Genomic DNA, 14,968 nt, shown 5'->3' with positions numbered 1-14,968 from the left:
CTGAGCCGCAAGCTCCTCCATCTGGGCACAATGACAAGCAGAGCAGAGTGGCTCCAAGCAGCCGTGGTATTAGCATTCCTGGCAATCAGCATCATGACAAAGGCCAAGCGGCTTTGCATGGCAAAGTTGTAGCTGGCAGGAAACCAGCTGAGGATAGCAGACATGGTGACACAAAGGCATCGGGAAGCAGACAGAACGACACATCTGAAATGCAGATAGGCACAAGTGGCACCGAGGAGGCTCCTCCAGCTCAGGGTAGTGGAGTGCCTGACGCAGATGATGACTGGTACCAATTTGTGTGTCGGATTGAAGAGGAACCAGCACTGGAGAATCTCTAGTCTTAACACGTGGCATCCAGTTATTCCTTTTTGCCAGGTGGATGTGCCTAAGTTTGAACAGACTTTTTCGGTTAACTGTTTTTTATTCTAGACATGTAATATCTCTCTCTATTTTTTTGGATAAACACTGCTTACCCATGTGTGGGTTCTTTCTGGTTTAATGGACTGGTTTCCCCTATGTTGAGGTAGTAAAAAACAGACAAATTCATTTTTGGTGATGATTAATGCTCAGCAATTTTGAGGTCAAGATTTTCTGTAACTTCTTTTTAGTATCATATTAATAGAACAATATTACTTAGAAAAAAAAACATCATAATGACATGACACCCATACCACTTATTGGAGCTTTATAACATATCTCATGGTGGTATTTACATCCATATACATATGTGCATATACCAAACATCACCAAAACATATACCAAACACCATACCAAAACTGCTTTGCCTCAACCGCCAAACAAAGAAGGATACATAGCCCGCATTTGATCCGCCATCTCCCATATAGCTTCATCGTGCCAAAAGTGCTTCAATTGCACTTTAACTTACTCGATTGCTCAGTTCCGAACATGAGCACCTTCTTTTTGAAATATACAATGAGGCTCCAGATGGAACTCTCCATCTGGTTCCACCTACAATACAAGGCAGTCAATCACATGATCAACATCTTTAACATACTTCTTAAGCAATGACACATGGAAAACATCATGGAATTTCATTTTCGGAGGCAGTGCAAATCGATAGGCTACTGGCCCAATCCTCTCAACAATACTGAAGGGTCCACAAAACCATGGTGTCAGCTTGGCACATGATCCAATCCGTAAGGAGCTCTTCTTCGGTTTGATGTGCAAGTACACATGTTCCCCAACCTGGAACTCCTTGAACAACCTGTTTCAATTTGCATAGCTCTTCTGCCTATCTTGTGCGGCCTTTATATTTTTCTTGATTACCTGCATTTCTTGTTCCATGTCCGCCAACATGTCTGTTCCAATCAACACCCTGTTAACTAGATCACTCCAACTAATAGGAGTATTATAACTCCGCCCACACAATGCCTCAAACAAACTCATCCTCAAAGATTCTTGATACCCATTGTTGTAAGCGAACTTTACCAATGGAAGATAATCTTCCCACTTTTGTTGATTATGCATGACATACATCTTCAACATGTCCTCCAATATCTTGTTGACCCTCTCTATCTGTCCATCTGTCTATAGATGATAAGTTGTACTAAAGGCCAACTTTGTACCCAAAACTGCAAACATCTCCTTCCAAATCTTGGAAGTGAACTTTGTATCCCTATCTTACACGATCTTTTTTGGAACACCATGTAGTCTGACCACATCCCTGATGAATACCTAGGCTACATCATTAGATGAGAACGTAGACTTCACTAGAATGAAGTGTGCAACCTTTGTCAACTTTTCCACAATAATCATGATGGAATCATGTTGTTTCATTGTCCTCGGCAAACCTATGATGAAGTCCATTGAAATGACCTCCAACTTCCACTCTGGAATCACAATCTGCTGTAGCAATCCACTTGGATTCTTACATTCTGCCTTCACGCGCTGACAATCGAAACACCTAGCCACATACTCTGCTACATCCTTCTTCAGATTCGGCCAATAATAGAATTTCTTCACTACAGTCAATGTCTTTTGATAACCTGGATGACCTGAATATGGTTTCGCATGAAACTCCCTCAAGATCACCTTCTTGAGTCACTGTTATCTAACACATATATTCTGCGTTTGAATCTAACCAATCCATCTACGCAAGGCAATAGTCCAAATCCTATGCACCTAACACATGTACCTGTACCTGTGCCTATACATGTACCTATACATGTACTGTTATCTGTACTTGTACTTGTACATGTACTACGACATGTACATGTACCAGTACTCTGCTGCAACTTGTGCGTAATCTCCATATGCCTGACATCTTGCTGACCTGCCTGCAAGATCCTATCATGTAAGTCTGTCCCATAGGAGTTCATAACTGCTAAGTTATTTACCTATATCCGCATGCTAAGAGCATTTGCCACTATGTTCTCTTTACCTTTGATATATCTGATCTCAAAACCGAACTCACTAATCGTAGCCAACCATCGAGCATGCCTACCATTCAGATTCGATTGGTCAAATAGATACTGCAAACCACTGTGATCACTCATCAACACAAACCTCCTGCCTAGAAGATAGTGTCTCCACATCTTTAATGCATGTGTAATTGCTACCAAATCAAGATCATGTGTGGGGTAGTTTTTCTCGTGCTCATTCAGTTTTCACGACTCATAGCATACCACTTGTTTGTCTTGCATAAGGACTCCACCAAAGTCCTTTCTTGCAAGCATATGTGCATACTACAAACTCTTTGTCTGGATCTGCAATTTTTAACACTGGTGTATCTATCAACAACTGCTTAAGTTGCTCAAAAATGGCCTCACACTCCTCTATCCATTCAAACTTCTTACCTTTCCTCTACAATGATGTGATAGGATAAGAAATCTGTGAGAAGTTCCTGATAAACCTCATGTAATAACCTGCCAACCCCATGAAAGATCTCACCTCATCTACATTCTTGGGAGCTACCCACTTCATGATGGCCCTTATCTCTTCTGGATCTACTGCAATGGCCTCCTTGGAGACAACATGTCCCAAGTAGTGTACCTCAGTTTGAATGAAACTACACTTACTGAGCTCAGCATACAACTGATGCTCTCTCAACAACTTCATTAGTGCTGCTAAATGTTCAGCATGCTCTTCCTCATTTTTAGAATATACCAATATGTTATCAACGAACACAATAACAAACTTATCCAAATACAGACGCAACATACTATTCATCAAGCACATAAATGTAGCTGAAGCATTAGTCAAACCAAATGGGACTACAACAAACTCATAATGCCCATACCTGGTCTTGAAAATTGTCTTGTATATTTCCTCCTCTTGATGCGTACCCGGTGATATTTGGATCTCAAATCAATCTTCAAGAACATTATTTCTCCCTTCAACTAATTGAACAAGTCATCAATCCTTGGTAATGGATACATGTTCTTGATGGTCACTTTATTCAACTGCCTATAGTCAATGCATAGTATGAGAGTGCCATCTTTCTTGTTTACAAACAACACCGGTGTGCCCTAAGGTGATACACTTGGCCTAATTTATCCCTTGTCCAACATTTCCTTCAACTACAACTTCAACTCTACCAACTCAGGTGTACTCATCTTGTAAGGTGCCTTTGATGTCAGAGTTGCCCCTGACACCAACTCAATAGAAAAAGTCTACCTCCCTGTGAGGTGACAACTCTGTAATGTCCTCATAAAATACATCCTGAAACTGATGTATAATTGGGTACCTTCTCAACACACCTACATCCTCAACTTCCTTTCCTTTGTCACTATAAATGTGCACTGTGAATAACACACACCCTTTCCTGCAGCTACGCTTTGCCTGCATAGTTGTCACCATCCTAACTGATGTGGCTTTCTTCCTTCCCTGTAAGACTCTTGGTTCCCCATTGTCATCCAAACACTCAATAGCCTTGTCATAGCAATCCACCTTGGTTCTATGAAGGTACAATTAATCCATGCCCAACAACATATTGTATGATCCCAACGACAATACATTCAAATGTGTTGCAGTAGGCATACCATTCAAATCAAATGCACAAGCTCTTACCCAATGGTGAACTTGCTTCTTTGTACCTGTATCCAACTACACTAACTAAGATTCTGCATGCAATTCCTTACTCAAACCACACTTATCCACCAAGTCAAGACTAACATAGCTATAATTAGATCCAAGGTCAATCAAAATAGAAATATCTTGATCACAAAGCTTACCGTACATCTTAATGATAGATGCCTGATGGTCTGCTTGTTTGTTATCCAATGTTGCATAAATACGAGGAATACCCTGACTAACATCCCCAACAGTCTGTGCATCCTATGTACTATATATCTAAGGCCTACCACTCTAATATTGTGGGCAATCTATACTGTGATGATCTGCTCCACAAGTCCAACACCGCATGGGCTCCTTATTATACTCCTTAGATCAATGTCCATGTCCTCTATCTAATGCACTGAACTTCTTATATGGCACAACATTCTCTTTATTACCTATACCCTGAGGTCTGGCACACTTCTTGTCCCATTTTCCTTTGTTCCTTGCATTACCTTTCCAGTTTGGCTTAGTCTCAGATCTGCGCTTCGATTGCTCATAGCAATGCCTTAGCTTTCAGATGGTCTCCTCTAATGATTTAGGCTCATCGAACTCAATCATGTCTTTGAATGCAACTGGTAATCCACTAATGAACCTCTGAATCTTGGCCTTCTCCTCCGTGAGATAAGGCACATACCTCAGTAGCTCCAAGAACTAACTAGTGTACTCCTCATCTGTCATCAATCCCATATTTAGCTCATAGAATTCTTTTGCCTTGTCATCAAAGTATCTCTCTGACAAATAATTCTTTTTGAATATTAGCTCAAACTCACTCCAAGTCAAGTCTTCCTCATGAATACATCTAACATTCTTCACATCTTCCCACCAAATGTTTGTTTTACCTTTGAGACTAAATGTAGCTACTCTAGCTTTCATGTTCTTTGAATAGTCATGCAACCTGAATAATTTCCTCATGCCAAGCAACCATGCCTCTGCATCCTATGCTTTCTTCATCTCTCCATCAAAAGTAGGTGTCTTTGATTTCTTAAACTCATCTGGCAAGTATCCCCTATCGCTCCTCCTGTAAGGATGATAACGATGACAATCATAATGCCTATCTGAATCATAACTAGAATAATACCTATGTTTATTCCCTCTCCTATCCATAGTGTCCAACAATTTTCCATCTCTAACCATGTCATCTCTATCTGACTTGTGACCACCATGCGACCTACTACCATATGCCCCATTATTTTTGTCCTCCTGCTCATAGTTGATCCAACATGGTCCTTGTCGCCATAAATCTGACAAACTCTGAAGTATCACTGCATTTACCTCTGCTTGTTTCTAATGTGCTTGCGTGATTTTGTCATTATCTACCTCACAACTCCTTATTTATTCCTTTAAGCTTCTCAGTGTATCTGACAAATCGAAAGAATTCCCAACACCATATTGCTCATTTGATTAATAGGGAGAGTCCTTGTAGTCTACCATCTTGCTATCCATTTGATATTTCTTCCTGTAAGGTATATCATGTCAGCTAAACCAAATCATAATAAACCAATGTACCTTAGTATAGCTTGGGGAGGATACCTTGTCTACAAGATCAACAAATCAACGTGATACATGTATAACATAATCATGACAACATATAGAAACATAACATATAAGCATATAACCATGAAACCATCATTCTAGCTAGGGTCTAGTCATCAATGCATGACCTTATCAACAATGCATACCACAACCTCATGCATGACAACAACCATTACATCACTATACACTTGACCACATGCAAACCTTAACATGCATAAGCAATGCGTAATCAACCACACTCACGCATAAACACATATAATCAAGCATAAATGAACAATACTTGAAACCAAGCTTACAAGAATGATACATGTAACCAAACATGCAAGAATGTAACATGTAAGCGACATATAACAACATGTAACCAGTCATATACTCATGACGATGCACCCCACAATAACATCATCAACCTTCACATGGCGACATCACTGCGACCATGGTCAACACCATGCAAATGCAACAAACACATGGAATGCAAGCATAAGAGACACACATGCAACTGACATGAATGCATGAACAACTCACACAACCCATCTAGTCTGAGGGGTGAACCATTCTATGATACCACTTTGTAACACCCTCCTCCCACATCTACCAAAGAAATTGGCCAACCGAGGTAAACATGTGACGACAGGCCCACTATGATATGATTTGACCTCCTAAGTTACCTTAAGGAAGTGGAACTGACGAAAACACACCATACAAACATTCAACATCAACATTATGACCCTCAAGAACCAACCCAACCTTTCTTCCAACCAACCCCTGGGTCCCACTGAAATTTTGGACCACTTGATCCCCGGACGCTCACATGCTATAGGTCCGCCAACATCCAGGAGGCTCTAGATGCTCTCATGACAAGGCATGCCAGTGTCCACGGACTATTTTGTTCAATGTTGTGCTAACGTCCCTGGGATTTTAGTCACTTTTTCAGGCCCAGAGCTCAGGTCACTGCCCATAATTGAATGACACCTTCAAAACAGTAAGGTAACAGGGAAATGACAGTACAAATGCAGTTACTTGAATAAGACCTTGACTGGACCCCTACTAGCCATGATAGGATTTTCGTCAAACATATTATGAATATGTAATCTACATGTGTAAATAACATATTTGAGCATAGGGGTCTCATACGTAGCTGAGAATCACTAAGAGACATTGATGTCTCAACACATTAGCTGTCATTTCATCCATTAGGTCATAGATACATTGTTCATTCATTTACCAGTAAAAACGATGAGAGCCATACATAGCTACTGTCATAAAACACATACATAACCAACATAATAGCAACATAAATACCAAGGAAATCACATCTGTATAATCCACATATAGACTAGTATAATACTCATAGAAATACAAGGAGAAATAACCTCATATTGATGATGCAAAATACAAACTCGGGATGTGACTTCCACATTCCACCCGATCGTAGAATGGCTGAACCAAATCTCTTTTCAACCATTCACCCTCGTGCCATATTCCAATCATGAATGTGGGATCTCATAGAACAGATAAATTCAAAACCATCCAGGGCTTCCAGAGGCCATCCACCTCAACCCATCAAACAATGATTCCACCTCACGGTCGGACATCACAAAACCATCATCAGATTGGTATCTATCCAAGACTTTCAAGGCTTCAGAGCATTTGTTCCAACCAAGGCTCCAAGACTAGTAACTCAACCCACAGCTGTTGTCGGGCTCCAGAGCGTGTGTCCAACCAAGGGCTCCAAAGCGTTTGTCCAACCAAGGCTCCAAGGCTAATAACTCAACCCAAGTTGTTACAGGGCTCCATAACGTTTGTCCAACCAAGGCTCCTGGAACTAGTAACTCAACCCAAGCTAAGGAAACATGAGAACCAACCAAAACAAAACAAGGAAATAAACCCATAATCTCCATGGCTATCCAGGAAATGGTAACTCTAAGCAATACACTGCCAATCCAGGCAATCCTCCGTGCCAGTGATATATCATGACCAATAAATCACATGCATGCCAACACTAGTGAGGAAAATATACATGCGACTTGGTACTTGCAAGTGAAATCTGTTGTAGCTGTTGATCCTGATGTTCTCTTGCACTTTCCTACTCTTCATTTTGTGTTCTTGCTCCAAAATCCAAGTATGCCACACCCTCCAAGAGTGCTCCAAGAAACTCTAAGTATCCAAGAGTATGAGAGAGAGAGAATAATGGGAGAGCTCCAAAATTGAACTAACAAAATGTTACCAACTGATCCTCAGAAGCCGTTTTATCAATTAGGCCCCTATTTTCTTCATTTTCCATTATTTTCCTTCATTTTCCTCCTCACATGCAACTTGTGACCTTTCACCTCCCTTTTCTCCTAATTTCCATTATTTTCATAAATAAATGTGCCAAAAATGTCATTTGCCTTTCCAAAGCCTTAGCCATTGTCTTTGCCAATTTCCTTAGCCATCAATAAACCGATGAACACCCGCACTAGCATGTCTTGCCCAACGTTCAACTTGGAATAAGTGTCCCATCAATCGTGGTTATTACTTTTCCTTTATTATTTTTATTACATGGAATTTTCACTAGGTTTATGCATGAATGGATGTCGAATTGAAAAGTGTTGGAAACTCCATCTTGAACTTCGTCCTAAGAAGGACAAAGAGATCATGCAATCCCTTGCAAGGAAAGCGACAAGTGGCAAAGTGGAAACAATGTAGTTCCTGAAGTAGCCTTTAAAGCAGAGCGGGTGCATAAAGAGAAGCCATAGGCCTGGTTAGACAAAGAATGGGTAGACTATCTTGTACAATTTTATTGCTTTGTAAAATTGTAATTACTTGTTGTATATTCCCATTTGGGTACTTTGTAAAGTGAAGTCATGTAAATCACTTATCTGCAACAAGTGTGTTTTCTTTGGCATGTTATGTTATTTTGGTTTGATGATAAGTCCATTTGTTTGGGGACTTTTGGGATGAGAAATTGTATTTCATCTAGTATGTCTATAGTTGTGTCAAGCACTCACTTATAGAAGTGTTTTGATATGAATCTTGTTTGTGAATTTAATCTTTGGTAAAGATTGTTCAAAAGATTACCATGATTACGTGGACAAAACTAAGCATGTCATTGAACAAATGTACCCAGTCCATCTAAGAGTACAACTACAACAAAGCAAAGTACACATTAGTACATGGAAAACATTGAGTTGCTTATGATTTCCAAGTGGAAAATCAAGTTTGGGTTTAGCAAGGAAGGACTTCAAGGTGAAGTTTTTTTGAGCCAAAGAAAGATGGTTTTGGAGAGAATGTTTAGATTCCATCCATCGAAGTTTTTTTTCCAGCATGTTTAGAAGAATTGTGCCTTAATTCTTGACAGGAAGATAAGGACTTCACGCATAGGTAAGGTGGAGTACCTTGATTGGAGTCTTAAGGCACCAATTTAAACAAAACAAGAAGGATTGATATCGGGAAAGTTAATGAGCTTTTTTCCTCACTTATTTATTGAGTGAAAATAGACTTTTGGAGGTCCAAAATTTCCTATGGCTGGAGGTATGATCCGGAGATCAAAAATACACTCAAAATGAAAGTGATTGGAATTTCCCAAAACTAACGTCAATTCATAGTGTTCGTTGTCCTAATTCCAACGACGCTTGAATCGCCTCAATCCAACGTCTTATGAAGAAATTATGATGTTATGGAGTTTTTGACCAACAATTAAAAAGTCAACAATAGGGTTGACTGGGAAGTCTGTACAACTGACATCATCAGCTAAATGTGTAGGGTATGGTTGGCAGCAGACCAATCAGGTCTGGACACGTGGCATGTTGGTATGGGTGCCTTTAGCACAATTTGATTGGTCCGTACAGTCTGAGGTGGCCCAATGAGAGGTCGCCACATGGTCCAATGAGAGGGCACCACGTGGCACCCCGTGATTGACCAAAATTTTTATGGTAGGCCTGAAGGCCTCAGTGGGGTTCGACCCTTCGACTTGCAATGTAACAACTCCGTGCCCTACCATCACACGACCAGTTTGTTCTTAACCGTATAGTTCACAAGTTAAATTTAAAGTTTAATGGTTTATGTGTTGGGGAGGATGGGTCAGGCAGTTAGCCCCGGCCCCAGGTCACATGTTTAACCATATGCTCATGGTTAAGGGAGGAAGGCATTGGGGATGGGAACTTATCCCTAGCTCTATACCTATTGGCACACATACGACCACACCAAGGAGTTCGCAGGAGGGGCGAGGCACTTGGCCCTAGCCCCGGTCCCATCGACAACCATATGAACGTTAACCAATAGTTCTAGCGGTGGGGGCGGGCAATTAGCCCTGGCCCTCGACTCTACGGACAACAGAAAACCATGTTGATAGCAACGGAGGGCTTGGGTAACAGGGGCTAGTAGTTGGCCTTGGCCCTATGGGCGCCAATAAAATACACTTTTTGCGGACATAAAATAGACTTTTTGCGGCGGGAATCTCGTTAGTCCTAGGTGAAATTGTTGCCTGACGGACTGAGAAGAGGGAAAAAAATGTCACACAGTTAGCAGGTTTTGCCAATTTGCGGGACATATAACAGAGCTTGGCTTGGAGAAGCATATCTTGCTTACTTTTTAACCTTTTTGAGCTCAAGAAGAATCTAGATGGGGGTTTTTGAGTGTCCTGGACTCAATGGAAGAGTTTTCTAATTTGAGCACTTTATGATGGAATTTTTACAGAATCAAGTCTTTTAGTGCTAGAGGCAGAGTCAATTTTGAAGCAGTTTGGAGGCATATTTGAGCATGGAGAGAGCCTAGTTAGAGGTTTTCCAGCCTTCTAGTTTCATCTGCAGTAGTTGTTACTTCAATAGAGCAACTCTTTTCAGTCTTTTCTCAATGTGTTAAGGAGAGAAGCCCTTTTTAACTCTTCATTGTGAAGGAGTTGCATGTTTATGCTTTTGATTTCAGGTGGAGTACAAGGACCTATTGTGTGAGAGTCCTTTTTATGTTGACATTTTCATGACTTGTTGTAGGGAGTCATCTTTCTGAGTGAGAATTCTTTGTAGGAGAAACAAGCCACTTTATTGTCAACAAGTTGTAATGTACTCATTTGCTGCAGAAATTAATATAGTGGTCTAGATGTTGGAGCAGGCCCGAAGATGTAGCCCAGAAGGGGTGAACTTTTTCATCAAATGTTGGTTTCTTCTCTTCATGTTTATCATCTTGAGATGCATGTGAATTTGTTTATCTTATAAATTCATGTGAAAACTTAACTCACATTCTTGAAGAGGTTATGAAACTTGTTTACCTTTAAAGACCCATTTTGTTAACTTGCAAATTGTTAGAGGACAGTTGGTTTTTGATAGGAGGAGTGTTCCTCCCATTTCTAGATCAGATGGTATCATAGCAGGTTCTGACCAAGTTGCAAGTATGGGCAAGAAACTGAAGCGTGAAAGAATCCAAGAGTTGGAGGAGATTAATCTATCTTTTCAAATGGAGAATGTTGAGCTGAGGAGATTGCTTGAAATTGCAGAGGAGGAGAAAAGGAAAATGTGCCTACAGTTGCAATGTGTAGTGGAGGAACAGAATGGTGAGAGTTCCATTATGGAAGTAGCAAAGAATCCCTCTATGATAAAGCCAATTTGTGGACATGATCCGTACACAGTATGTGGACCCTATGTTGAGAATGATGATTGTGAGTTTTTTCAGCATCTGAAAGATTCTCCTTATGTTCCCATCGGTAAAAGTGGTTGGCTTGAGTCACCATGCACTTCTTTATTAGTATCTAAACCATAAAAGATGGGTGATATGCCAAAGGAGGTAATTAGCATTTCTAGTTCTACTCCTTCAGGTAATGTTGATAACACATCTTTTGTAGCCTTTGAAAAGCATACCAAAGGTATTGGTATGAAGCTTTTAACTTGGATGGGTTATGATGGAAGAGGCCTTGGAGTCAATGGCCAAGGTATCACTAATCCTATCGAGGTGAAGGAACGACCACAATATGAAGGATTGGGTTATGGTCATGGAGAAATTGGAGAGTGCTCTAAAATTGTTGAGGCAAAGAAATCATCAAGTGATGATATGTCACACCATGATGGTAGTGATGATGGAAAATTATCTCCAAAGAGAGATGAATGTTCCAAGGGACATGCAAATTCTAGTCCTCATTGTTAAAGTCACAACCCAAAGGACAGGTATAAGTGTCATGGGGATTTTAAAAATGTTGGTGATTTTGATTATTTATGGGAAAAGTTTCCTTGCACATTTTGTGATGTAGCTGACCATTGTGTGGCAGATTGTAACTAACATAAGGCGATGATCAAAAGAATGGATCAAATCCTTGGGACAAAGCATGAGGAATCTCTCCCTATTATGAAGGCTTCCTTGTCGATGGGAAAGCGAAAGCATTTTTGTACCCATTGTAGCATGAATGGGCACCAGATTGAAAAGTGTTGGAAACTCCATCCTGAACTTCATCCCAAGAAAGATAAAGACATCATGCAATCCCTTGAAAGGAAAGTGAAAAGTGGCAAAGTGGAAAATGATGTAGTTCTTGAAGCAACCTTCAAAGCAAAGCAGGTGCATAGAGAGAACCCACAGGCCTGGTTAGGAAAAGAATGGGTAGATTATCCTGTATAGTTTGTTTGCTCTGTAAAATTGTAACTACTTGTTGTATATTCTCATTTGGGTACTTTGTAAAGTGAAGTCATGTACAATAACTTATTTGCAACAAGTGTGTTTTCTTTGGCATGTTATGTTATTTTGGCTTGATGATAAGTCCATGTTTTTGGGGACTTTTAGGATTAGCATTTGTATTTCATCCAGTATGTCTATAGTTGTGTCAAGCACTCACTTATACAAGTGTTTTGATATGAAGCTTGTTTGTGAATTTAATATTTGGTAAAGATTGTGTAGAAGATGACCATGATTATGTGGACAAAGCTAAGCATGTCATTCAACAAATGTAGCGAGTGCATCTTGAGGGCAACAAAGAAAAGTACACATCAGTGCATGATAAGCATTGAGTTGCTTATGATTTCCAGGTGGAAAATCAAGTTTGGGTTCAACAAGGAAGGACTTCAAGGTGAAGTTTGTTTGAGCCAAAGAAAGATGGTTTTGGAGAGAATGTTCAGATTCCATCCATCAAAGTTTTTGTTCCTGCATGTTTAGAATAATTGTGGCTTAATTATTGACAGGCAGGGCAGATAAGGACTTCACGCAGAGGCAAGGTGGAGTACCTTGATTAGAGCCCGAAGGCACCAATTTAAACAAAACAAGAAGGATTGAGATAAGGAAAGTTAATGAGATTTTCCTTCAATTATTTGATGAGTGAAAATAGCCTTTTGGAGGTCAAAACGTTCCTAGTGGTTAGGTATGATTCAAAAATAAATAAATAAATAAATAAATATATATATATATATATATATATAGGCTCAAAAATGAAATTGTTCGGAATCCCCTGAAGCTGATGTCAAGTCGTAGTGTTTGTCTTCTTGATTCCAATGACACTTCAGTCGCCTCAATCCGACGTCGTATGAAGAAGTTATGATGTCCTAAAGTTTTTGACCAATAGTTAAAAAGTCAACAACAGGGTTGACTGGGCTACTTACTGGGTAGGCCATACAACTGACATCATCAGCTAACTGTGCAGGGTACAGTTGGCAGTGGACCAATAAGGTCTTGATATGTGGCATGTTCGTACGAGTGCATTCGGCATAGTTTGATTGGTTCATATGGTACGAGGTGGCCCAATTAAAGGCTGCCACATGGCCTAGTGAGAGCGCACCCCGTGATTGGAAAACAAATTTATAGCAGGCTTGAAAACCTCGACGAGGTCCAACCCCTTGACTTGCAGTGTAACGAATTCGCGCCCTACCATCACACCATCGGTTAGTTCTTAACCATATAGTTGACTAGTTAAATTTAAAGTTTAATGCTTTATGCGTTGGGTAGTTAGCCCTAGCCCCAAGTCACATGTTCACCCATATTCTCATGGCGTAGGGTGGAAGGTAGTGGGGTTGGGAACTTGGCCCTATCCCCGTACCTATTGGTACACATATGATCACGATAGGGAGTTCGTGGGAGGGGTCCCATTGACAACCATATGACCGTTACCCAGGAGTTGTGGCGGCAGGGGGGGCAATTGGCCCCAACCCCTAGTCCTATGGACAACATAAAACCATGTCGATAGCAATAGAGGGCTTGGTCGACAGGGGTTGGCAATTTACCTCGCCCCCATGGGCGCCATGTGGCCCTGATATGGTGCATAGGGTTATTGGAAAAATTAATGAGGCAACAAATTTCACTTTTTGCGATGAAAATCTCATCGGTACTAGGCGAAATTGTCACACAATTAGTAGGTTTTTCCAATTTGTAGGACAAATAACAAAGCTTGGCTTGGAGAAGCATATCTTACTCAATTTTTAACCTTTTTTTACTCAAGAAGAGCCTAGATGGGGGTTTTTGAGTGTCGTGGACTCAATGGCAGCCTCAGGTTTCTTATTTGAGCACTTTTTGATAGAATTTTTGTAGAATCAAGTCTTTTAGGATTAAGGTAGAGTAAGTTTTGAAGCAGTTTGGAGGCATATTTGAGCATGGAGAGAGCCTAGTTAAAGGTTTTCTAGTCTTCCAGTTTTATCTGTATTTGTTGTTACTTCAGTAGAGCATCTATTTTCAGTCTTTAATCAATGTGTTAAGGAGAGAATCCCTTTTTAACTCTTCATTGTGAAGGAGTTTCATGTTTATGCTTTTGATTTCAGGTGGATTACAAGGACCTATTGTGTGAGAGTCCTTTTTATGTTGGCATTTTCATGACTTACTGTATGGAGTCATCTTTCTGAGTGACGATCCTTTGTAGGAGAAACAAGCCACTCTAGTGTCAACTAGTTGTAATGTACTAATTTGTTGTTGAAATCAATATAGTAGTCTAGTTGTTGGAGTAGGTCCGAAGATGTAGCCCGAGAGGGGTGAACTTTGTCATCAAATGTTAGTTTCTTCTCTTCATGTTTATCATCTTGAGATGCATGTCAATTTGTTTCCCTTTTAAATTTATGTGAAAACTTAACTCACATTCTTGAAGAGGTTGTGAAATGTGTTTACCTTTAAAGACCCATTTGTTAACTTGCAAAATGTCAGAGGATAGTCAGTCTTTGATAGGAGGAGTGTTCCTCCCAATTCTAGATGAGGCAACAACTTAGTTAATACTTCTTCCAACCCCTTTAATGTGTGAATGAACCAAGAGGAAGTGGTTGAGGCGGTGCCCAGTCTAGAAGGAGATAATGAGAACCAACAAAATGAGGATAAATCAGAAGATTCAAAAGATGGAGAAATAAAAGAGGACACTCTCCCATTGGAAGGCTTAGATAATCAAGTAAAGGGTTAACCCCAAAACCTGAAAACTCCTCTTCAACAACAATGCTCC

Source organism: Pinus tabuliformis, chromosome 1_2 (genome assembly GCF_031772625.1).
Source record: "Pinus tabuliformis cultivar Carrire ecotype Pingquan chromosome 1_2, CPIR1, whole genome shotgun sequence".
In the NCBI taxonomy this organism is placed as follows: domain Eukaryota; kingdom Viridiplantae; phylum Streptophyta; class Pinopsida; order Pinales; family Pinaceae; genus Pinus; species Pinus tabuliformis.
Note: the sequence above shows the minus strand (reverse complement) of the source record.